This window comes from Drosophila suzukii, assembly GCF_043229965.1.
Source record: "Drosophila suzukii chromosome 2 unlocalized genomic scaffold, CBGP_Dsuzu_IsoJpt1.0 scf_2c, whole genome shotgun sequence".
Lineage (NCBI taxonomy): Eukaryota > Metazoa > Arthropoda > Insecta > Diptera > Drosophilidae > Drosophila > Drosophila suzukii.
The window spans coordinates 14,558,036-14,585,066 of NW_027255896.1; the positions used below are offsets into that span (position 1 = coordinate 14,558,036).

A 27,031-nucleotide genomic window follows, 5' to 3' on the forward strand; every position below is an offset into this window, starting at 1 on the left:
GCGATCTGTGGTTGAAGAAGAACCACCCCGTGCGTATATGTCCACGCTTCCTTCAAATGACGGTAGACGATCGCCTAGCCTATATTCAAATGAAACAGTTGTGCTCTAATCGCTTTGGAAGCAGACATCAATTCCGGGATTGTACAAGCGCTCACAACTGTCTCTCTTGCCAAGATCGGCATCACACATTGCTGCATCGAAACGGCGGTCCTACTACTACGCCGATTCCATCCGACCCTCCAAGGCCATTTTCCGCCTCAGCTCCACACACCATTTCGTTCTAATCAGCGCAAGTTTCCGTACAAAAAGTCCCTCCTAAGAATTCTCCATCCGAATATTGGGTTCCATTGGATGGCAGACGTACTCGAGGTATTAAATCCTACCAATGCCGAGTCTGCCAAAAGATCCATCTTCTACGGAAGTGCCACCACTTTCTACGGCTAAGCTCCCAGAATCAGCTCCAGGAAGTACATATCCAGAAGTACTGCTCCAATTGCTTGGCTCACAATCATTCCAAGGACTCCTGCCGCAGTGGTCATCACTGCCACAAGTGTGGAAAGGGCCACCACACTCTCCTATATACGAACGACCGTTCTTCACTTCCAACTTATTCCCCAGCCTACTATCCTAAGGTTCTTGCTACGGCTGTCCTCGCAAAGTGGTGGGGGAATGTTTACGTCAAAAGGGCCTTTAATTTCAGGAGGCAGTGTCGAGCGGCGCACTGCCGTCCGCTCTCCCTCTCCATCTCTCCCCTAAGTCACAGCTCCGCTCTGGAACGCTTAAGTTAAGTTAGGCTTAACGAGTTCATGATTCAAAGTGTACTAATAAACACCTATGCACGTCGCGCAATAAACCACAAAGTACCCCCGTGTTTTTGCGTACCCGTCGTTCTTGGGACTTCAGCTATTTCAGCGATCAAGCCACCCCGCCCCAACAATTATGATTTTAATATCAGTAATTTGACCAAAGGAAATGTGTGGGTAAAGCTTATTGACCTAACATAACTGCAAACAATTCATTTACATTGGGAGATAAATAATTAAAAGTAAAAGATTATAAAATAACAATTTGTAGTGGAATGAGTTGGGCTCTGACTCCTGGTTGAAACGCTTGTCTAAGGTACTAGATAGCTTAGCAGGATTAAACCCAGCAGTGGCGCCACCTATGTCAGGCCTAGAAAGAGGTAATAGGTAGCTAGTGGGCCCCACGATCGAGGTTACCGGTGGGTCTGCAGCGGCGGATTCTGTTTTTTACACTTTCGGCAGCGGCAGGTTACGGACGTAGATAACCTCAGTTTAGTTCGCGAGTGACCTATTTATTGCGAAGGAAAACTTTCCATCTTTTTTATTTGCGGTTGGATCGTGCCAAGACTGGTGAGTCTATGAAAGAAAAGGGAATGTTTAGGCAGTTTAGTTTAGCCGGAAATTATTGTAGGCGGTCGGCTGGAGAGCCGGAGAGTATTTTTTAGCGTGCGCAGGAATCTCGAGGTGACATCTGGCCTAGAATTTATCTATAAGTGTACAGTTATAATTAATAATAGAATAAATAATAAAACTATGATTGGCGCCCAACGTGCGGGGTCACATTTGTATACCCTTGCAGAGGGTATAATAATTTCAGTCAGAAGTTTGCAACGCAGTGAAGGAGACGTTTCCGACCCTATAAAGTATATATATTCTTGATCAGCATCACTAGACGAGTCGATCTAGCCATGTTCGTCTGTCCGTCCGCTTCTACGCAAACTAGTCTCTCAGTTTCAAAGCTATCCCAAAAGTCTTATATCTTTTGCAGGTAGTATATAAGTCGGAACCAGCCGGATCGGACAACTATACCTTATAGCTCCCATAGGACTAATCGGAAAAACAATGTAAAAAATTACATCTTTGGTGTTTTTTAACATATTTTCTCCTTTCCTTGGAAATAGCATTTTTTAATTAGTTTTGAATTTTGAATTAAATTTTATCAAAATCGGAAGACTATATCATATAGCAGCAGAAGAAAGATCGTAAAATCGGTGGGAAAATAATATGAAACAAATTATAGCTTCGGTGTTTTTTTTAACATATAACCTCCTACGCTTGGAAATAACTTTTTTTAATTCATTCTGAATTTCGAATTTAATTTTATCAAAATCGGACGACTGTATCATATAGCTGCCATAGGAACGATCGTAAAATTGGTGGGGAAATAATATGAAACAATTTATAGCTTCGGTGTTTTTTAACATATAACCTCCTACGCTTGGAAATAAATTTTTAATTAGTTCTGAATTTCGAATTTAATTTTATCAAAATCGGACGACTACATCATATAGCTGCCATAGGAACGATCGGAAAATTGGTGGAAAAATAATATGAAACAAATTATAGCTTCGGTGTTTTTTAACATAAAACCTCCAAAGCTTGGAAATGACATTTTTATACCCGTTACTCGTAGAGTAAAAGGGTATACTAGATTCGTCGGAAAGTATGTAACAGGCAGAAGGAAGCGTTTCCGACCCCATAAAGTATATATATTCTTGATCAGGATCACTAGCCGAGTCGATCTAGCCATGTCCGTCTGTCCGTCTGTCCGTCTGTCCGGATGAACGCTGAGATCTCGGAAACTATGAGAGCTAGGCTATTGAGATTTGGCGTGCAGATTCCTGAGCTTCTTACGCAGCGCAAGTTTGTTTCAGTAGACTGCCACGCCCACTCTAACGCCCACAAACCGCCCAAAACTGTGGCTCCTACAGTTTTGATGCTAGAATAAAAATTTTAACTGAAATGTAATGTTCTCATCAATACCTATCAATACCTAAAAAAAAGTTTGCCACGCCCACTTTAACGCCCACAAACCGCGAAAACCTGTGACGCCCACAATTTTTATGCTAGATAAAAAATTTTAACTGAAATGTGTTGGTCTCGTCGATACCTATCGATTGATCCAAAAAAAAATTTGCCACGCCCACTCTAACGCCCATAACGCTTAAATCTGTATACCGCCGGTAGGTGGCGCATTTTAATCTCGCTTTGCTGCTTGCATATCTCCATTTAGCTGAGTAACGGGTATCTGATAGTCGAGGTACTCGACTATAGCGTTCTTCCTTGTTTTAAATTAGTTTTGAATTTCTAATTAAGTTTTATCAAAATCGGACGACTACATCATATAGCTGCTATAGGAACGATCGGAAAATTGGTTGGAAAATAATATGAAACAAATTATAGCTTCGTTGTTTTCTGATATATTATCTTATACTATTGGAAATAATATTTTGTGTATTTTTAAGAATTTCGAATTATATTTAATACAAATCGGACGACTCTAACATATAGCTGCCAAAAAAACGGTCAGCAAAATAATGAAATATTTATTTAAAAAAAAATGTTGGTTTGTTGATTTTAATCGTATTTTTCTTTACTCTGGGTATAGAATATTTTAACTTTTCAGAATTACGAAATTAAGTTTACACAAAAATCTGACGACTATAATATTTTGCTGAATGGGGTGGTGTTAAGACACGAATAACATGGATACAGGTGTCCAAATTATAAGGTAGGATACCTAGGTATAGCCGTTTTTCCTATTTTAGATTACAGAAATAACCTTAACAAGGTTGCCACGAAGCTAGATAACAGGTAATAATGCAGTTATTACGCAATCCTTAAATTAGGTAATCAACTTGGTTTACCTAATTTAACTACGAATTGTCCCTAAAATCAGGAATTGTCCGCCATCGAAAGGGTTATATGAAGGTTAATAGCAGGTATGATTCAAACCTATATATTGACTCGTAATCCTAATCCCCGGTTTAGTCTGTGAAAACCAGTTGCCGAGTGCCAATTAATATAAACACACCAAAAGTATAGGATGAAAAATGAATGAAAATCCATCAAAAAGTACAAGGTGAAATGTGAATATAAGCCCATAAAAAAGTAAAAGGTGAAAAGTGATTAAAAATCCACCAAAAGGTATAAGGTGAAAAGTGAAAAAAGTGTGTTACAAAATAATAAAGTATTATTATACTTTTTTCCTTTGGTATGTTTTTCATTAAAGTAAAACAGGATAACACATAAGTCTCTTCTGGTGAAATTCAGGTGGAATATCAATGAACATCAATAAATATTTACCAGAATCCCGACCAAAGAGATTTTGAAAATCTCTGACAAATTATAACCCCTTAACTTTTACACAATTATTTTTTAACTGCAAAATAAAGAGAATGCCGCGCATATCTTCTTTATCACAAGAGCAGCGCCGCCAAGCTGCGCTTTGACGAAGCCGATCCCAATATGCTCAAAATGCGTCACAAATAAGGACCCGTAATGCGCAGCACATTGCCTTGGCGCGTACAAGTAATTTTGAGGTAGCAGAAGAAGCTCGCTCGCGAAATTCCGCTGCTCGCTCTCAGAGAAGGAGAAGTGAAAAAATTCGAGCCAGCGAACGATTGAGGAACACTGACAATCGCGCTACCTGGAAAGCGAACGAGGAAAATCGATGACTCGAGCGCGCTCGGGACGCTGTAGCGCACGCAATATTCAGGTCGGATTCCGAGGAGCGACGACGAGAGCAGTCGCGAAACACTGCTGATAATTCTACCTGGAGATCGATCGGGGAAAATCGAGGAGCCCAGTGCGCACGGGACGCTGCATCGCGCGCAATGGTCAGGTCGGATTCCGAGGAGCGACGACGAGAGCAGTCGCGAAACACTGCTGATCATGCTACCTGGAGATCGTTTGGAGAAAATCGAGGACCCGAGCGCGCACGGGACGGTGCAGCGCACGCAATAGTCATGTCGGATTCCGAGGAGCGACGACGAGAGCAGTCGCGAAACACTGCTGATCATGCTGCCTGGAGATCGATCGAGGAAAATAGAGGACTCGAGCGTTTACGGGACGCAGCAGCTCATAGGATCACCAGGAACAACCCTATCACTAGGACACAAGAGCAAAGGACCAACACAGTGCATCATCGGAACACAAGACTTCAGCAAAGATTTCGGGAACAACAAATTCAGGAAATGGCTGACGAGCGACTTCCCACATACAGGTCGAGTTCACAAAATCGACAGGCGGAATCTTCCAGACAGTCACAGCGCAATATTGCTGCAAGAGCACAACTTTCGGAAGATGAACGAGAGGATCAACGGGAACGCCAGCGACGGAGGAGTCGAGCTACGGCAAGGGAACAATATCTTCGTAACATTAAGGACGGACCAACTAAGTTTTGTACGTGCTGTGGAGGAACGTGGTTTCCATCTCTGGTAAGTGGTTTGAACATACGTACTATTTCTTCGAAATACCCCAACTTTAGTCGAGACAATGCCTTTTAGTTAAGTAGAAAGTTTCCGAGTCCGTCCGGCATATATCAATTGTGCAGTACATGTCGTCAAGGCGTTTCCATCCCTTTGTCTCTCTAATGGCTTCGACTTTCCAGAGATACCTGAATGCCTTAAAAACTTGACATATCTTGAGGAGCGCCTTATTTCTCCTCGAATTCCCTTCATGCGCATTATATCCCTTGGATATGAAAGGCAATGCGGAATAAGGGGCGCTGTAGTCAACGTTCCAATTTCAGTACCTGATACTGTAAGCGTACTTCCGCGCACCTTTGATTCGACCCATGTAATACAGGTTCATTTAAAAAGAAAGTTCGAATATTCCCATAATTTCATGACGGAAACTATTCGACCCGCTCGGGTTATTCAAGCTGTGCGATACTTGGTTAACACTGAGCTCTACAAAAAGCACAACATTTCCTTTGACGGTGATTGGCTCAATCAAATCGGAGCCGATGAAGAGATACCTTTCATCGCAGATGAATCCGACCGAGAAGTTGTAGAAGAGCTTCTTCGTCAACATTCTCATTCTCAATCAAATGACGAGCAAGAAGGTCATTTAAGTCCCGGAGGTCACGAAACCCTATTAGAAAACGATGATATTGGACTTCAGCGTATTGCTATGGCCCTCGGTGAAGGCCGCATTCCAACAAATTTAACCTTTGACGACGACGCAGAAGATCTTTCCTTCCCAACTATTTTTTGCGGCGAAATATTTAAACCAAAAAATTTTAAACAGTCTTGTACAACATGACGATGGATTTCGCGTTCTAAAAGGCCTTCGTTCAGCTCCAGCACACTGGGAGGTAAAAAAAAAAAATTATAGTCATAACTAGACAATTTGGGTTGCCTACATTCTTCATAACCCTCTCTGCTGCTGAATCTAAATGAAACGAACTCTTAGTTATTCTATCTCTTTTATTGGATACAGAGACATTACTGAGGAAGAGGCAGCAGCTCTTTCTAGCGCCGAAAAAGCTAGACTAATTCGATCTGACCCAGTAACGTGCTCCGGGTACTTCGACTACAGGTTCCGACAATTAATGAAATTACTTAAAAGCTCAGAGATATTTGATGAGTTAAGACTCGTCCATTATTATTGAAGGACCGAATTCCAGCACGGAGGAACGCCGCACTCTCATGACATGTAGTGGTTTTCTGGTGCCCAAAGCTAGAAGGACCCGATAACGCCGAAGAGGTCACCCGCTTTATTGATCGTTTCATTACTACCAGCGGGGACGATCCTAAGATTCATGAAGTAATTCAAAGCAAAGCGTTTCATGTTTAAGGGAACTGCGAGGACAACAATTCTGCCGTTTTAATTTGCCATACCCACCAATGCCTGAAACTCTGGTTTTGTATTCATTTGAAGAAAACGAATCCAACGTTGCAGAATGTAAAGATATATTTAAAAAAGTTAAAAAGCTCCTAAAGTCTGTTTCCGAAGAAGAATCGGCCATGTTTAATAATTTTGAATATTTTCTCAGCCATCTTGAAATTTCATATGAGGAGTACAAGTTCGCCATTCGGTCTAGCTTAAAAAAGCCCCAAGTATTTCTTCGTCGCCAATTTTCTAATAGGTTGCTAAATGCTTACAATAGAAATATTTTAGGCTTGCATAGAGCAAACATGGATATTCGATTCATTCTAGATGCTTACGCCTGTTGTAGTTATATAATCAACTACATAAATAAATCCAACCGTGGCGTGTCGCAACTGGTTCGAGAAGCAATGGTTCGAGCAGCATTCAGAGAGCAAGTTTATTAACGCTACAGAAATATCTGCCCAAGAAGCTGCATGCAACATTTTAGGTTTACACTTGTCTGAGGCTAGTGAAGGGAATGTTTTTATTAACACTTGCCATTCAGATAAAAGGGTCCGTATAGTCCGATCTAACGGAGAATTAGAACAGCTTCCCGCAAACTCAACAGATATTTTTGAGCGAAATTTACTTGATCGATACGTGCAAAGACATGAACAACTAGAATCGTTATGTATTGCGGAATTTGCGGCTTGGTTCAAATTCTCCAAGCTAAATGCACGATCAGAACAGTCAAACGAAAAATATGACGAACCAATCGACTTCGATGCAGATGAAGAAAATAACGTTGCTGCACAAAGTTACCAAATGCTGGATGGGACTGGTAGGGTAAAAAGACGTAATCATGCCCTTATTCCTAGGTGGGTTCGCTTCAGTTTAAGCTGTTCTCCATCAGATTATTTTAGAGAGCACGTGATGCTCTTTTTCCCTCCGATAGTATCTAACGATAACCTTTGCTCGCTTACCCGGTCTCTCAACTTTAAGCAACGCCAGTATTACGCCCACGTAATGTATAATGTTGCAGCCAAAAAAACAATTTATGAATATGTTGGTGGAGGGGCCGGAGTAGGAAAAAGCAGATTGATTTCTACAATATTTCAGTCTATAACTTGGCGAGCAAGTAAACTTCCTGGGGCAACAGATTCCGCAAAGGTTTTACTTTGTGCTTCTACTGGAAAAGCAGCTTTTGGGATTGGGGGACTAACGCTTCATTCAGTTTTCTCCGTTCCGGTTAATCAAACATCTGGTCCTTTAAGACCCTTAAGCAATGATACTTTAAATACAATGCATTGCAAGTTGATTGATATCCAATTAATTATTATAGATGAGATCTCGATGGTCGGATCAAAAATGCTTGGATACTTAGATCAAAGACTTTGTCAAATTTTTAGAAGTCAAGATGTAACCTTGGGGGCAAGTCTATAATAGTGTTTGGAGATCTGAAGCAGCTTAGACCAGTTGGAGATCGTTGGATATTCGCAGAAAATACATCTAATCCCTATAATATTCTAGCAGGAGCTAACCTTTGGAATAACTTTAAGTTTTTCGAGCTAACGGAAATAATGCGGCAACGTGACGACCACGCTTTTGCTTTGGCTTTGAATAATATGTCTGAAGCCAACATTACAGATGCAGATATTGAGCTTTTCAGGACAAGAGTTCTTCCAGTAACCGATGTTCCTGACGATGCAAATCACTTATTCTGTTTTTAATACTGACGTAAACCATTACAACTCCCTAAAACTTGCCGAAATTAGAACTGAAGAATTTGTGTCAACTGCAGTAGATACAGTTAAATCAGCTAATATGTCTGAAAGAAGTCGAGAATCAACTCTTAGGCATGCCCAAAACATGAAGACCTCTGAAACTCAGGGTCTACCATATATTTTACACCTGAAGACTACTGCAAAATATATGGTTACCGTCAATATTGACACAAATGATTGACTTGTAAATGGGGCAACTGGTCAATTAATGCGAATTGACAACTGTATGGTTAACGGCTCATTATTAGTTACTGGACTGTGGATTAAGTTTACATATCCCGCTGTCGGTACTATAGCTTGGTCAAAAGTTCGAGGAAATGATCACCCAGACTGGACTCCAATTTATAAAACAGCCCGAGTATTCCAATGCGGAAATTCGGGACATTCTTCTATTGATCGAAAACAATTTCCAGTTGTTCCTGCTGAGGCTATTACCATCCACAAGAGCCAAGGAGCAACCTACAGCAAAGTCGCAGTGCATCTTAAAAGAGGCATTAAGCGAGCTTCGTTGTACGTAGGTTGCAGCAGAGCAACTAGCGCATCGGGCCTTTTCCTTTTAGGAGACTTTGTCCCTCCAACTAGACTTGGAGCTACAAATGTCCAAGTAGAACTTGAACGTTTAAGAGGGGAAAAGGCTTTGACTACGCATTATGAATTTTTGGTCAATGAAAATGAGGATATCTCTTTATATTACCACAACGTGGAATCTCTTCGCGCTCATCGCGATGATGTTGCCAACGACAACATTATTTGTTCTGCCAACTTTTTATGTTTTGTTGAAACCTGGACTCTTCCATAAGAAGAGTACACTTTAAGGGATTTCGACATTATAAGAAGAATAGATTGCAATCGTTTGAAAGGTATTGGGAAGAACGGAATACTTATTTATGCTAAACAAAACATTTCGCAAAATGTGTTATTTCTGTTTGAGGCAAAGAAGTCCACAAACACAAGGGCAACGTATCAATCGATTGCATTTAAATATCTTGACACGTCACTTATAATTGTTTATATGAGTCCCGGATTTCCTATTGCAAGATTTCGAAATGAAATTAAAGCTGATGTGGAAATGGATAATACTAAAGTAGTAATATTCGGAGATTTTAATATTTGCAGATCCACAGGGACTGATATTCTGGAGGAACATTTGAATGCCTATAACCTCTTTTCAATCAATGATTCTCCCACAACAAAACAAATAACACAAATTGATTGGATATTTTCAGATTCTCGAATTCCACAAGCTCTTGCCATTACTTATGTGACACCATATAGCCACCACTATGAAATTTTTTTTAAGTATAGCTTGTCGTAGGTAATATAATTAAATATATAAATTGTAATAGGTTAGAAAAAAAATTAATTGTATATAGCATATTGTATATATGTATTTTTATGGTATTATTAATATATTTATTTCTATCTATCAACGTAGTTTTCAAAATTGTATATATATATATATGTATATATAAATGATAATATTTCCCTCCTCGTGGATTGTGACCTTGACGTGGTTTTGGGGCTGAGTACGTGAAATTGTTTTAATATCACTGAAGCTAGCAACAATCCTTAAAATGTAACATAGTGTTACTACCATTGATTATTTCTTATAACTGCTAGGGTTCAATCTTCGGCTTGCCGAAGTTTACTTCCTTTCTTGTTTAATGTGACTTACACACACATACATTCGTTTTGCAGCGAGTACTAATGACCAAGGGGTAGGCTGGCATAAAGGTGTTTACATATGGTTTACATATGGGCAATCCGAAAAATGGTCAACCAGGACCGAAAAAAAAATCTTCATAATCATCGTATTTTTTTTATGTATTTCCATAAATAAATGTTAAAATTTTTTTAATTTATTGGATACATAGCATATCTCAAATGTTTTTTTTTTTAAATTGGCCTGAAAACTGTACAAATGTAATTTTTCAGTTTTTGCTACTTTTCAAGGCATTTTTATGTTTAATTATTTTGTAAGGAAAACATATGATAAGTTTCCTCTTTTTCTACCAAATCTCTTTATTGCAATCTAATAAGAAGAGAAAAATTCAAAGAGAGCTTTAAAATGTTAGATTAACTGTAAATTTTTATTTTGCTTCTTAATTAATTTCTAATCGTACGTTCGCGACCGAAAACGTAATTTTATTGTAATAGCTTCGCATTAAGTGCAAGCAGGTGGATGAAACTTCATGTGTTAAGTCATTTTGGTTTAAATATTTAAAATTTAAAAAAACTTTGGGGCTATTACTAACCAATCTTTTTATATAAATTTTCAAAGTGGAGTACGTTCGCGACCGTAAGTATTTTTTTTCAAACTTTTATTTGTTTAACAAGCATATAAATATTCTTAGATGGCTAAAACAAGTGACAAATATACCCGGTATATCAATAAAATTAAAAACGATCCAGAGAAGTTAAAAGAATTACGTAAAAAAGCAGCTGAGGGAATGAAAAAACGCCGCTCAGCATTGGCAAACAAGAAAAATCAAACTGTTTTAAAACAAGTTCAAGAAAATGAACGTAAAAGGATAAAGAATTATAGGGAAAAGAAGAAAAGGGAAGCTCAAGAAAAAGCAAACTTTGGGAAAGGCATTAAAAAAGGCAGAAAGAGCATTGTCAACCGAGTTAAACAAAAAAATTGAAATTAAAAAAGCATTGTTCAATAAGTATGTCAACCCAGAAAATTTTACCAAAAACAATGCTACGAAAGTTACTTGGATTGTGAAACAAGGCGAAAATTTATTTCAGCGTTTAGTCGGCAGCCAAAAAGGACACTATCATTGTTGATGGACAATTAGTTGCTAAACGTTATATGCTGCTTACGAATCTTACAAAAATGAGTTAATTGCAGAACGAGTAAGCCGAAAAACATTTTTCGAAAATCGACCTAAACATGTACCACTCTCGACAAAAATGCCGCATAACATGTGTGTATGTATCTATCATGCAAACTTTAATTTTCTAATAAATGGTTGCGCAACAGTTATTAAGACTCTTCCCAAAACATTGGAAAGTTTTTTGGAATTAACTTGTTGCAATATTAAGAATGAAAACTGTATGACCAACACATGTGAAAATTGTGAGACAGATGTAAGATCTATTGTTCCAGTAAAATATTTAAACAATTGGGATGAAATCGTGAAATGGCAACACTGGAGGAAAGTTGAAGATAGAATAACGTTGTCGGAATCTGTTGCTCCGCTTTCAGATTTATTTCATGAGTTTGAAGTTCAGCTGTCAATTTTTAAAACACACTTCTTTGTAAAGCGAGATCACCAAAATTATTTTGATTCTACCAGAAAAAATATCAAGCCTGGTGAACTTGCCATACAAATTGATTTTGCAAAAAATTATAGGCTACTGTGCCAAAACGAAGTTTAAGGCGCGCACTTTAACTACAAACAAGTTTCGATTTGTACTTGCGTCGCATGGATGTTTGAAAAAACTATGTCATTAGCAGTTATACGCGATGGCTTAAGTCCCAGCAAAACAGATGTATACATTTTCGTAACTACGATTATCGAACAAATTAAAAACCAACATGTCAATTTCGAAAGAATATTGATATTTTCGGACGGAAGTAGCTGCCAATTTAAAAAAAAATATATTTTTTGGAGCTTAGCCGATTTCAGGGCTATTTTTGGTTGCAAAACAATCGAGTGGAACTTATTTGCAACTTCTCATGGGAAAGGTACTGTCGTTGGCGTTGGTGCGGTTGTAAAAAGAAAGGTTTGGTTTTTAACCAAAGCAAAGAACCTTATTTTAAATGATGCGTTAGCACTTCACAACTGTACCCAACAACACATAACAGGAGTTAAAATATTATACGTTGCAGCAGATTCCATTAACAAGATGTCAACATCTATAATAAAGAAGTGGGAGAATATACCGAATGTTCCTGGAATCAGAACAATACATTCCATTTACTCTGATTCCTTAACAACCAAATTATCATAAATATTTTATTAATTTATATTGAACACAGCTTTATTTTTCTTGTTATTAATTAATTTTTTCTTAATATTTTATATTTAATAAATATAACTTTCTTACTATAAACGTTATTACACACATAAAATTAGGTTAAACCTGTTTATTATTAAGGAAATATGAATTCATTCATAAAAATGTAATTTTAAAAAAACTAATGGAGATATTTCCTTGGGAACAAACTCAATAGAAAGCTGCATGAATCCATTTTAAAAGAAAAGTTTTTGCTTAAGAATATTTCGTCCCAATTCGCAGATTTTTGCATTTTACCACATTAAGCCAAAGTCGACTTCCATTTTGTGTACGTTCGCGACCGCATGTTTTTTGCCAATATTATGAAAATGATAGCTCAATAAACCCCATCATTTACACTAAGCAAAGAGCTAACAAAATGCTATCGAATAGCAAAAAAAAAAATTAAAAAACATTTATTATTTTTTTTTTATTTGCAATAAATGCGTACGAGCGTACGTTCGCGACCCCTGGAAATGCCCATATATGTATTTAGCTAAGGTTGCTCCAGTCGTTAGGATATCAGTTTCGACTTTAAAGGTGTTCGGGAGCAAATGAAAACGGAAGATCATCATCAAGTCGACCACTGCCGACATTTTTTTTAGCCTAAGCAAACCTGTTTGTGTATATTCTACACATCGCAGCTCGAGGCGGTGCAAGTCAGACGCATAGGACATGCAAGTGGACTTGCTTACGAAAAGCGGGACACTTGACCACGGATGACAGGCATCACCAAAGGCTCAGGAAAAAATATTCCACAAGTTCCACATATCCATTTGTCAAATATTCGCATAGGAATTACTAAGTCAAAATGTTTTTTTATAAATCCTCAGGCCAATTGCTCGTCTGTTGATCATACTACCGACAAAGAGGAATGCTCCAACAACAAATGCTGCATTAATTGTAGAAATGACGTAAACGACGAAAAAAACCACAGCCCAATAGACAAATCATGTCCAGCCTTTATTAAACAAATAGAAATTACAGCAATTAAAGTCACCGAGAAAGTTGATTTCAAGGAAGCCATAAAAATATACCATTCCAGGCATATCCACAAACCCACATCATACGCAAAGATTGATGCTAATCAAAAAACAACCAGTACTCAAGAGCAAAATAATGAAAACTCCGCAAACTATATAACCCAACACCAACAACGACTTATTCGAAACTACGATGACATCTTAAGCGACGAATTGGAACCCTCTACATCCAGGACAGCGACACACCGCCGGCACGTAACCGAATGTGAAAATGGCGACGAAGACATGGAGGTCGACCAAATTGATGCCTACATCCAAAAGATCACCAAAAAAGACGTTCCAGAATCAGACCGTAAGCTGAGAAGCCAGAATAAAGAAAAATCAGTAGTATCTAAACCCCTTAAGGCCAAAGAAAAAACCGAAAAACCCACTATTAACACTAAGAATCTAAAACACCAGTAGTTCTTTAGTTAAAAGATTTACTCTACACCCTAGATATGACCCCGCTTATAATTCAATTCAACTGCAACGGCTACATGAACAACTATATACATTTACAACTTATTCTAAAAGCCTATATGCCTAAGGTAATCTGCCTTCAAAAGACCCACATCCACTCCCTTCATAACATCCCTATACCCCCAAACTTTACAATTATAGAAAAAAACACAGCCAACAACTCACATGGTGGAGTAGCAATGCTAGTCCACAACTCTATTCAATTCGACCGTCTTACAATGAACCACTATTTCGATGCAGTAGGCATAGTCCTACATTCCAAAATGAAAATTCGTCTAATAACAACCTATATCCCACCAGATAAAAGTTTTCAGCTTAATAACTTGGTTAACATGTTTGGAAACCCTTACGAGAACACGATAATAAAGGGGGACTTCAACAGTTGGCACCAAAGCTGGGGGTCGCCTACAAACAATAGAAAAGGAAACACTATACTCAAATACATCACTGAATCAAACCTACTCACTCTTAACGACGGATCAATCAGCTAAAACTATGTATTACCACTGACAATTTGATACACTTCAAGAAAACCAAGGCCCTTTTCAGAAATCATTTAAAAGAATCAAAAAAAAAAGCACTAAAAACTTTTACATCGGAAATAAGCCCAAACTCTACAACCGCTAGAATGTGGTCAAACATTAATACTTTTAGTGGCAGGAAGCTAAATCATGACATTCACTGCATTTCCTCTCCAAATGATTCATCCCGAAACATAACTGGTAAATCGGAAATCGCTCAAACTTTTGCAATCTACTACTTTAGCTTTCTACCAACTGCAAGCTCCTCGATAGCCGTCAACTTGGCTTTCGAAAAGGTATGTCGATATCTGAGTGTATAGCCCTGCTAGATCATCAGACTAACGCTGCCCTATCGACAAGAAGACATTTATCAATAATAAGCTTGGACTTCGAAAAAGCATACGACAAAATTGGAATCCATACGATAGTAGACGAACTGATCATTCTAAGATACGTTATGAACTTTCTCAGCAACAGAAGAATAAACATAAAAATAAAAAACGTATATTCAGAAGGCAAGCCTTTTCACAATGGCATACCACAAGGATCACCTCTATCAGTGATACTCTTCCTTATTGCGTACAATAAACTGTGCCGCACGATTGCTATTCACAAGGAGTTCAACTTCTTTTCCTTCGCCGGCGACTTCATTATAGTAGGACAGATCAGCAAGAGGACCATGATCGCAAACATAAATGCACTTTTCCCTGACATCCTAAACTGGTGTAGTTATTCTGGCGCGAAGCTTTCCATCTCTAAATGCAAGCACTTACACATATATAGAAAAACCAATTGCAATTTCAAGACCAACTCGACCGCTTGCCCTCTAAGCTCAAGCGACCACATAAAGGAACACATTGACTCACTGACAGTCCAAATCTCCAAGCGTCTCAACATCATAAAATGGTTGGCAAGCCAGAAATACAACTGCGATACAAGGACTCTTATAAGCCTCACAAATGCCCTTATAATGAACAAAATTGAATACTGCCTCCCATTCTACGGAAATTGCCCTGCTTCTTACTTAAAAAAACTATAAGCCAATTACCATTCAGCCTTAGGGCTGGCGTTTGAAGCATTTTGCACCACCCCCATCAACAATCTCCTTTTCAAAGCCCAATTGATGCCAATAGAGCTAAGGTTTGAAATGAGAATAGCACAGATGTGCAAGGCATTACTGTTCGCAGCAAACACCCTAACCCTCCAAACCATCCTACAAAGAATTAAGAAGTCGAAACGAAGAACCAGACTCCAATCAGTCTTACGTAAAGCTTTCCAGTTTTCCAAAGATAGTGGCACATTTACGCCACCTATAAAACCATACAAACAGAAGACACCACCATGGTTTTTCTCAAAAGACACGGTGAACCCTTCTCTGCACCATACAACAAAGGCAATCACTCCGCCAACAGAATTCCAAAAAAAATTTATATCTCTCAAGGTAAACTTCCATAACTACGGATTTATCTACACGGACGGTTCCAAATCTGCCCAAGGAGTATCCTATAGCATCACGACTGAAAGAACTGTAATTAAAACTGTCATTCTTCCGACATTCAACACAATTTATACAGCAGAGGTGGCAGCCATCTATGCTGCATGTAAATGGCTGACAAACAAAACAAAAAAGTGTTTATCTGCTCTGATTCCCTGTCTGCTGTAACTTCAGTTACCAACACCAATAACCAATCTTTTTATACTGTTCGTATTCGAGACATCCTCAACCGCCACCAACCAAAAATTATATTACTGTGGATTCCAGGCCATAACAATATTCCTGGTAACGACGCAGCAGACCTAGCAGCAAAAGAAGCTCACAAGTTCCCACAGGTTATGGAAGCCAACTATAACTTCACAGACACACAGTTATACTTTAAAAGTACTTTTTAGAAATAAATGGAATCGATCTGGCAAAACGCATCTAACCACTACAAATATTTCAACGAAACAAAATTTTCAATTAAAGATTATACCATTTCATCTGAAGACAACATCAACCGCAGAGATCTTACAAAATTCTTAAGACTACGTTTTGGACATACAAGATACACCCATGAGCATGTTCTCAATAAACAACCCCCACCCCAGTGCGAGCACTGCGGTACGTGAAACAACGTGCGGCACTTTTTCCTAGAGTGTCCAATCCATATAACTTCAAGAAGCAACACCCTCTCCTGATGGCCTATCCCCAAAATCCATCAATATCGTCAGCGCCAATAATTTTACCAAGGACATACGCTTATATAACTATATATAAATTTTCTTAATAACTATATATAAATACACTTTTTCTGAAAATATGTAAATAACATCCTCCTAGCTTAAGGCCCAGTAGCTATAGCTAGAATAAGTGGTTGGTGGCAATTTGCAATTGTCCCAAAACCAAAATATAAATAAAATAAATAAAATAAACGATTATGGACCAGGGATTGAGGGAAAGCCACCAGTTTTTTGGCCGCAACTTATAAGAAACACAGCATTTCCAAGTATTAAAATTAGACCTACAAAGAAACTTTCTCGAAATGCAAAAAGAATCAAAGGGTATTGGCAGTCAGCTAAAGTCTTATATGTAATCCTCTATAAGAGTTTGGACAGACGGCCCTATGCAGAGGTTCGATTGCTTGACAGAGTTGTAATAGGACTTTTAGATACGGGGGCATCCCTAAGCGCTATAGGCGGAAAGTTGGCCGAGCAAATAATTAAAGCTCGAGTTCCGTTCAAGAGGGGTGCAAGTACAGTAAACACAGCAGATGGGCAAAGGTAAAATTTGATAGGACGTTTAAAAACACCAGTAGAGTACGAAGGAAGAACAAAGGATTTCGAGATGTAAGTTTTTTGCCCTCGCTCAGTCAAGACCTCTATTTGGGCATTGATTTTTGGTCCTCTTTTGAGCTATTGCCACCGGCTATGCGGGTTGCGGAATTGACTTGTGATTCTTACATTCTAACTGATGGTCAAAGAATCCAGTTGCAAGCCGTAATTGACAAGTTCCCTTCCTTCGCGGTCTCTGTTTTAGGAAAAACAAGTCTTTTGTTATATGAAGAGGTAGACCGTACGCTTAAACTTGGGGTAATTGAGGAGTCCGATAGTCCTTGGTCTTCACCGGTCGTGCTGGTGCAGAAGCCAGGAAAGGTTCGTCTTTGTCTTGATAGCCGAAAAGTCAATGAGAGAACTAGAGAGAATGCATATCCTTTGCCGCAAATTGATGGAATTCTCAGTCGGCTTTCCAAGGCGAACAAGTTTTCTAGCCTCGACCTTAAAGATGCTTATTGGCAAATGCCCTTAGAGCCTCAGTCACGTGACAAAACTGCACTTACCATACCTGGTAAACCGTTATATCAGTATAAAGTAATGCCATTTGGGCTTACGAACGCTTCCCAAACGATGAGTAGGCTGATGGATAAGGTAATATTTGTTGAGCCTAGCAACGAGGTTCTTGTTCATTTGGACGATTTGCTTATCGTCTCAGATAGCTTCGACAGTCACTCGAAGGTTTTTAGTTCTATTGCAAGCTGCATTCGAGCAGCAGGTTTGACATTGAATGTAGAAAAGAGCAATTTTGGCATGAAAAGTGTCAAATATTTAGGCCATATAGTTGGGTAGGCGTAGTGCGTACAGACCCTGATAAAATTTCGGCCATGACGAATTTTTCAGTGCCAAAAACTCTGAAAGCATGGTCGGTTGGTGGCGGAAATTTATAAGTAAATGCTTTGCTCGGCGCCCGTTCTGCTTAGCTTAGATTTAAGCAAGCCCTTTTACATCCATTGTGATGCCAGCAACACTGAAGTAGCGGGTGTCTTGGTTCAGAGTGGTTGAGAGGGGCGAAAAGTGTCCAATTGCCTTTGTGTCGAAGAAACTCAATAAGGCTCAGAGAAACTACTCGGTCATCAAGAGGTTTCGTGCCTATTTTGAGGGTCACGAATCCACGGTGATTACCGATCACGCGTCGCTTAAATGGTTGATGACGCAGACAGATTTGCATTCCAGACTGGCAAGGTGGGCATTGAAACTTCAAAGTTTCAACTTTAAAATCGAGCATCGCAGTGGCAAGCTCAATCTTGTTCCTGGTGCCTTATCGAGGGTCAACGAAGAAGAAGTCGCTGCATTAGAGGCCAGGCACGGATTGCTTGTAGATTTAGAATCTTCCCAGTTCAAAGATCCGGACTATTTAGATCTGATCGAAAGGGTTAAAGATAATGCCAGCATTCTCCCTGATTTAAAATCAGCCGATGGATTTGCGTTTCATAAAACTGAACACACATCTGGGGAGCCGATCCATGATAGTTTTTTTTTTAAGTTATGGATTCCCTCGGGCTTGGCGCCTGTATTACTTAAGAATGCGCATGATGATCCGTTAGCGTCGCATGGATGCGTTCACAAAACATTGGAAAGGTTAAAGCGATATTATTACTGGCCAGGGTTGGTAAAAGATGTAAAATAATACATAAGGTCATGTGCCCCAAACCAAGCGTTGCGACCTCCAATGGGAAAGGCTTCGGAGTCAGTGAGGGCCTTTCAGAAACTTTACATAGATTTCTTAGGAATTTACCCAAGATCCAGAAGTGGTAATATTGGGATCTTATTGTGCTAGATCATTACAGCAACCTATGTCAATCCTAATAAGAGGTTATAGGTAGCTAGTGGGTCTAGGAGAGTAACAGCGGCAAATTTCAAGCGCCCCTAGAGATTCTGCGGCGGATGTTTTTATTTTCATTTTCGGCAGCGGCAGGTTACGGACGTAGATAACCTCAGTTTAGTTCGCGAGTGACCTATTTATTGCGAAGGAAAACTTTCCATCCTTTTTATTTGCGGTTGGATCGTGCCAAGACTGGTGAGTCTATGAAAGAAAAGGGAATGTTTAGGCAGTTTAGTTTAGCCGGAAATTATTGTAGGCGGTCGGCTCGAAGCGATTCTGGAGGTCCCCGAGAAGGCGCTGGGGAAGGAAAGAATAAGCGGATGTTGATTTTGGTGCCAAACGCGAGCGAGGAAAATCGGCGGTCAAACTGGAAAATCGGGGGCCAAACTGAAAAATCGGCGGCCAAGCTGAAAAATCGGCGGCGTCAGCGTTGGGAAACATATATTAACATTACATATGAAATTTCACCCTAACCTGACCAAATCTTAACCAGCTAGTTGTGACCCCATAACCCGCGGCGACACAGGCCGCGCATAAAAAAAAAAAGAGAGGAGAATTCTAGTTTAGATACTCGCAGCTTTAAAAATTACAAAAAAAGTCCCGACCTACGACAATAGATCTTAAGTTAAGCCATAAGAGCAGCTGCTATCGGTTTTGAGGGCAAAGAGAGGCGGGGCTACAAATAAGCGGGAGCTTTCAGTCTTCCGCACGAATTAAACTACGCAAGTCGCCTTCGTTGCGCTCCGCCCCGAAAACGAGAATTCAGCAGCGATAATTAATTTATTCGAAAGTAAACGCTTTTTGCACCAGCTGTACGAGCCGAGGAAGGCCTAAAGCCATCTTTCGCGAGTTTGTTGGCGGTGGAAACATATACTATGTTTATGCTAAGGGTTTCATGATTTCTTGAAAGCGTGAAAAAAAATTTGCTTCTGTTTATGCGACGTGGCCGAATTCATGCATTTTATCAATCTCAGCTGACAGAGATGCCGGACCGGTAGAAAAAGGTGTTAGCGATTATTAAACCGATTATTTTTTTCGATTCACTTGAACTAATCTTGCTAGTATTAAAGATAAAGTGTGTGCAAGCTTTTATAACATTTTTTTACAAACAAAATAAAAGATAAAAACTAGTTTCCATTGGCACTGAATTAAAAAATAATTTGTTAAAAGTAAGGTGTATTTATGTATTTATATCGGTCTGGCAACTCCGATAATTATATAGAGTTACCGGAGTTTAATTGTGACCATTTCACGCTTTCAGGTTGAATTCATAGTCAACTTTCGTGTGTTGCCGAATTCACGAAATTGCGTTTATGCACACACGAATCGGCTGAAATCGCGAAATGAAAGCGTGAAAACGGCATCGCATAAACACAGTAATAGTTTAAGTAAATTAAGTGTTAGAATAGTTTTTGGTTGTGCTTGTGAATGTGTGGGTGTGTTAGTGCATTGGGCAGCTAAAGAAGTCAAAAGGAAAGGGAAAAAAAACCGAGCATGCGATAAATCCGCGGTCAATACTTCAGCTAGCCCCGCGTGTATTTTTTTTTTTTTTTTGTTCTTGCCCCATTTTCGTTTTTTTCTGTTTTTTCCCCCTTTACAGCCTCTCATCGACCCGAGGGGAACGCTTTCGTCGATAGACTTCAAACAGCGGTGAGCTAAAATTTTTATCTATTTATTACATAAAAAAACAAAGGGAGTAGGAAAGAATTGAATTAAATCGAAGGGTGAGATGTAAGAAGGAAAGAATAGAAGGGACGGCCGAGAGAGCAAGCAAAAAAAAAATTACGATAACGTCTGAACGAACCGGGAGAGCATGAACTAAAAAGCTCGATCGCATGGATCCCAAGCTCTTTATTTGCTTTGAGTTTCGTTTTGTTTGCCAGTCGACGAATTTGTCTGACAAATTTCATTAAAATTTAAATTTGAAATGTCCGACGTAAACCCTAATATCTGCAAGCATCTGTTGGCCGCGACGGGCGTTGACTTGTGATGTAGGATAGAACTTGGAAAAAGGGGTCGCTCAGGCTGTTAAGCGCTGAGGGTAAGAGTGACCATTGGTAGGGTGGGCGTGACCAGGACCTCCAGAACATCAAAGGAGGCGAGAAGGGCGGATCAGTCAGAATAGGAATAGGTAGGAAAAGTCCAGCAATTACGATATGTGTGTAATTCTCTCCCAGTCGTAAATGACAGCATTCCAGCATGCGTTCTTTCATTATGAAATGGCATCAAAAAGGTGTTCCGGAAGTGATGAGTCTGTCCATTCTATTTACACGGGTGCGGGACAAAAAAGAATGCACCCGTTGCATGCTTCTGGAAGCATATATCTGGAATGCACCTGGAAGTAACAAACTAAACACATTCTGGGTGTACTCTTTTTTAATGCACCTGGAAGCAACCCTCTGGGTGTATTCTTTTTTAATGCACCTGGAAGCAACATACTTAACACATTCTGGGTGTATTCTTTTTTAATGCACCTGGAAGCAACATACTAAACACATTCTGGGTGTATTCTTTTTTAATGCACCTGGAAGCAACATACTGAACACATTCTGGGTGTATTCTTTTTTAATGCACCTGGAAGCAACATACTAAACACATTCTGGGTGTATTCTTTTTTAATGCACCTGGAAGCAACATACTAAACACATTCTGGGTGTACTCTTTTTTAATGCACCTAGAAGCATTCAAAAATCAAATATCTGGAAGTTTTCCCCAGGAATACATACATAAGACTGGATTTCAATTTCATATTTTTATTTATTTATTTTTATTCAGAGTCAGAATCGTACGGTTCGGCTCCTGGCTCCGGGTGGGCCTTCTTTAGTGCGCTTTTCCCCTTATATATTTTATTTTTTTGGCGCATAAAGGCCAACCGGACGTCTTTTATATATTCCAATATGGAATATCCTTCCCGTTTTTGTGATTCTGCAAAGATAAAAACACATTTAAAATTATTAGCTTTGGTTAATATTTATAATATAATATATTATTTCTAATATTGGCTACTGTTTATTACAAAGTAAACGTCACCAAGTTTTTAATCATAAAAATGGACGTACCTTGCAGGACTGAATTTAAGTTGTGGAAATTGGCGAGTCTATATTTATGTTTGGACCCACTGTAGTTTAGTTGTAAAATCACATCCAGGCTTAAAATTTGGTCCAAGTTTTTAATTAAGTTTTTACCAAAAATGGATTTAAGGAGCGGTACCTGAAATAAAAATATAAAAATTGCTAGAAAATTTTTCGGAAATAATACAAAATTATATATTTCTTAAATCCAAAGTATACAACGCAATGTAGGAGAAGATTCCAGCCCCATAAAATTGTTGCGTTGTATACTTTGGATTTAAAAAATATAGTTTTGTATTATTTCCGAATCTTAATGTAAGTTTTTATTGCTGTTAAAGTCTGTCCGTGAACTCTTCGATTTTGGAAACTTACGTATTTTTCCATTTTCCCGTAAATCTTTTCGTCCACCTCCTTTGATTTTTTGAAGGTGACAATGTCGAAAAAATTTTGTATGAAAAAGAGAAAAATATGGCTCAAATGCATGTTTCTAAGCATTTTCAAAAAATCATTAAAAATATAAGCAAAATGATTTTTGAAAAATTCTTCTTCCAGTTACTATAATTTTTGTTTGAAGAAACTTTTTGCATCAAAAAATTTAAGTTTTCAAGTCGAGGAAAAAAGTTAAAATAGTAGATTATCACACAAACTCGTCCTTTTCAATAAGTTCTGAATGGATTAAGAAATGTATTGTATCATTCAAACGGCATTTAAATTACCCCTCTATTGATGCCAAAGTTAACAAGAAGTAAGTTTTTTTTGTTGTTATATTTTTGTTTTGTAAAAATACTTTTGACCACCCTTGTAAGTACCTGCTTTGATAAAATAAACTGAAAATTAATAAAATAAGAATCACTCATATACATATTTATAACATATTTAAAAATCTAAAAAGATATCATTTTTTTGTAATTAAAAAAAATAAAAATGTTTTTAAATTTTGTTGCCAAAAAAATGTAAAGTTTTTTAACATGTATTAATCATGCCCACGTTTGTCACCTTCAACCGCTTTTTTTATAAGTTGGATAAATTTTTTGCTTTACAATATTGAATTGTTGATTTATTGATTTTGTATAAAAGAAATTAAGTCAATCGGATAACTAAAGCTGGAGATATATATTGCTGCGGGTACTTATAAAAAATTGTCGTTTTTTTCGGCAAAATCGTGATACACGTGTTTACTTATTTACCGAATAATATACGTAAAAGGTTATAGGCAATTCTTTATTTATTTATTTTCGAACAAACATTAGTAAAACTTTGATATATTTATAAAATAATAAAATTGTAAAATTGCACATATTTATGTATTTTAATTTTATTTTCGCACTAATTTGATGTATGTACATATATGTGTACATATTTATGTACATTGTAAATTGCAGCTTGCACATGCTTATGTACATATGTATATATGCTAATTTGATGTATGATGTCTGCACATATGTACATATGTACATTGTAAATTGCAGCTTGCACATGTTTATGTATGTTAATTGTATTTCCGCACAACTTATTTATTATTTATTGAAATTAATTTGGTATTTATTGCATTTATGCTTAATATTGTTTTAACTTCGCACTTACGTATATAAACATATGTATATAAGACGGTTGAGTAAGATAACCAGCAGAATTAAAAGCAGAGCGACAAGAGAGGAGAGAAGCAGAGCAAGAGCAGTAAAAGTCGGACGAGTTCATTCGGAAAGTGACAGTCAGTCAGCCGAGAGAGTCGATATTCAGCAGCAGAGTGGAAAAATAGAAAGCCGAACGATACTTTAAGAAAAGCCGAAACGCGGAAAGTATCCTGCAATTATTATTGTTAACCATAATACTTAATATATATCATTATAATAAACGTCAAGTGAGAGTATTTCTCATCTTACATTTGGGGGCTCGTCCTAACGCAAAAATTGCGAGTGACGCCGTTCCGAGAAGTCTCACCGCCTTTCCGGAAAGTCAGTAACGGGAATGAGTGTAAGCGAAAAGGAAATAAAGAAAGAACCTTCGAGAATACCAATTTCAAAAGGAAAACAGCCGTATTACACAAGATCAGTGGCTGCAGCAGACAAAATGAATAACATGAGTGAGCTGGCGAAAAGCGTTTGCGAAATAAGTGCAGATGGAAATCTAAAAGAAATTAAAGGAGTGCAAGAACCTTCCGAAATCAGCGAAGAGGAAAGTGGAGCTGCCGGTTTAACTGAAAGCAGCTCTATCGACGAAAATACAAGAACCCTGAAAGATTTGGTTCAGCTGCTTGCTATTAAGATTGGAGCGGATGAGCGAAACAACAGTTGCTCGATTACGGCTGAAAGCTTTGCGAAGATCATTCCAGAGTTTGACGGAGAGTCTATACCGGTAAAGAATTGGTTTGACAATTTTGAGCTAAATGCTGCGGCGTACGGTCTAAACATAAAACAGATGTATGTGCAGGCTTGTGCCAAAATGACGAACACAGCAAAGTTGTTTTTGGATTCTACGTACGTACACGAATACTCAGAGATGCGTGTGCTGCTGGAGACTGAGTTCAGCCGACAATATGTGTGCAGCGCTGATGTGCATGAGCAGCTCCGCGATCGCAAGAAACGCAAGCAGGAATCTTTTCACGAATACCTATTGCAGATGAAAAAGATTGCTTCACTTGGCAACATTGATGCACGCTCGGTTATCCGCTATGTTGTGGACGGCCTAAACATGAAGAGCGGTTTCAGGTACTCTCTCTACAGTTGCAACTCCTACAAAGAGCTACAGGAGCAGTATGAGGTGTTCGACCGCGTGGTCGACAAGCCGTACAAGCAGAACGACGGAAAGTGGGCGTCGAACCAGAGGAAGCAGCACGATTTCAACGACAGGAAGAGTCACTGCTTCAATTGTGGGTCAGTAGATCATCTCCGCAAGGATTGCAAGTCTGCCGTGAAATGCTTCAGTTGCAACCAAGAGGGGCACATGTCAAGAGATTGCCCTGGGTCAGTTGCTGGAGTCCAAGTCGTACGCAGTGCAGGTCGTATGAAAATGGTTAGCATCAATCACGTGGAAGTGGAGTGTCTTGTAGATACGGGAGCCGATGTATCTATTCTGCGCAAGTACATCTTCAACAAAATACCAAATGTTATTTTGGAGAGATGTGCGTCCAAGCTTCGTGGGCTGGGAAATAAGATTACGTGCCCAGTTGGCTACTTTTTGACTGAGGTTGCAGTAGACCAGGAAATGACGCCACACAAGTTCGTCGTAGTTGAGGATGAGGACATCGAGTATGACGCGCTGCTTGGATTCGATTTCGTCTCGAAGTTTGACTTTTCGCTGTCGGCCGACGGATACAAGTTTTCTTCTCCGCTGGGGGAGAAAGCTTGTAAGAAACCAAACCAGATGAAAATTTATAACATAATTAATACATATGATGAAATAGATGTTCCTTCGCAGTATGCTAAGGAGGTGTCTCAGCTGATCATGAACTACAAAGCGGCGGATTCGGTAGCAGAAGTCCCAATCAAGCTGCGAATCGTCCCGGATGTGGAAATCGTCCCATTTCGTCAATCCCCAAGTAGATTTGCGATTGCCGAAGAGAAGGATGTCCAAAAGCAGATCGACGAATGGTTAGATGCTGGAATCATTCGCCCATCTACATCTAATTTTGCCATCCGTCTTGTACTGGTGACCAAAAAGGATGGCACACGGCGTATTTGCGTTTATTTTCGCAAGCTGAACTCAATGGTGTTGAGAGACTGCTTTCCTGTTCCGGTTATCGACGACGTTCTGCAAAAGCTGCAAAAAGCGGGGTTACGTAAATTATGTATTCCAAGAGCTTATGAACAGGGATGTACTAGACTTGTACATGGATGACATAATAATTCACGCCGAAACTGCAGAGCAATGTTTGGAGAAGATGAAACTGGTATTTAACACAGCTGGAGCGTTTGGCCTGAAGATAAAGTGGCGAAAATGTCACTTTTTGCAGAAGATTTATTTTTTAGGCCACAACATTGAGGTCGGAGACGTATGGCCTGGACAAGAAAAGACAGCTGCGGTCAGCAAATTTTCGATGCCGAAAAACGTCAGAGCGGTTCAAGCGTTTTTAGGGCTGACTGGATTTTTCAGAAAATTCGTACTGAATTATTCGCAGATTTCACGCCCATTGACTGACCTGCTGCGAAAAGATGTTTTCTTTCGAATGGCCGAGCCGCAGATAAACGCATTCCAAAGTTTGAAGGACGCCTTGACGAAAGAACCCGTTTTAAAGTTGTATATCAGAGGGGCCAAAACAGAGTTACACACGAATGCATCAAAAGATGGATTTGCAGCGGCCTTAATGCAGTGGTTCGACGGCTGACTCCATCCAGTACAATATTGGAGCAAGAAGTCATCAGAAGCTGAGTCCCGTCAGCACAGTTATATCCTTGAAGCAAAGGCCGTTTATCTAGCTGTAAAGAAATTTAGACATTACCTGCTGGGATCGCCATTTAAGCTGGTAACGGATTGCTCTGCATTTAAGCAAACCCTACAGAAGGCGGATGTGCCAAGAGAAGTCACGCAGTGGATTGTTTATCTACAGGATTCCGAGTTCACAGTGGAACATCGCCCTGGAGAACGGTTGAAGCATGTTGACTGTCTCAGTCGCTATCCCGACCGTGTGATGCTCGTATCCTCGGAGATCACAGCTCGGATCAAAGCCGCACAAGGAAAAGACGAGATGCTAAAGGCAATTATGGAAATTCTGACCAGCTGTCCATATGAGGGCTACAAGATGAAAGCTGGACTTGTTTATAAGGAGGTGAAAGGCAACGACCTCCTCGTGATCCCGAAAGCGATGGAAAAAGAAGTTATTGTCGACGCCCACAGTGCAGGTCATTTTGCATTACAGAAAACTGTTCACGCTGTTCAACAATTGTATTGGATTC

At 39.1% G+C, this 27,031-nt stretch overlaps 2 protein-coding genes across 7 annotated transcripts in view; one reads left to right on the top strand and one right to left on the bottom strand.

Annotated features, from left to right (window-relative positions):
• The window catches only part of LOC139354007 (uncharacterized), a 978,888-nt gene that overhangs the window by 126,438 nt on the left and 825,419 nt on the right, over nucleotides 1–27,031 (bottom strand). For 2 of the 5 annotated variants that reach the window (XR_011605072.1, XM_070998213.1), the window contains one exon: nucleotides 22,128–22,278. The exons of 1 other annotated variant lie outside the window; for it this stretch is intronic. The gene's annotated coding sequence lies outside the window, so the exon portion shown is untranslated. Of the gene's footprint in view, nucleotides 1–21,805; nucleotides 21,994–22,127; nucleotides 22,279–22,511; nucleotides 22,551–27,031 lie in introns of those variants that run through there. 2 more of the 5 variants (XR_011605073.1, XR_011605075.1) reach the window with 2 other exon arrangements.
• Nucleotides 1–27,031, top strand: part of LOC139354014 (uncharacterized) — a 145,992-nt gene that overhangs the window by 94,794 nt on the left and 24,167 nt on the right. The window lies entirely within an intron of this gene.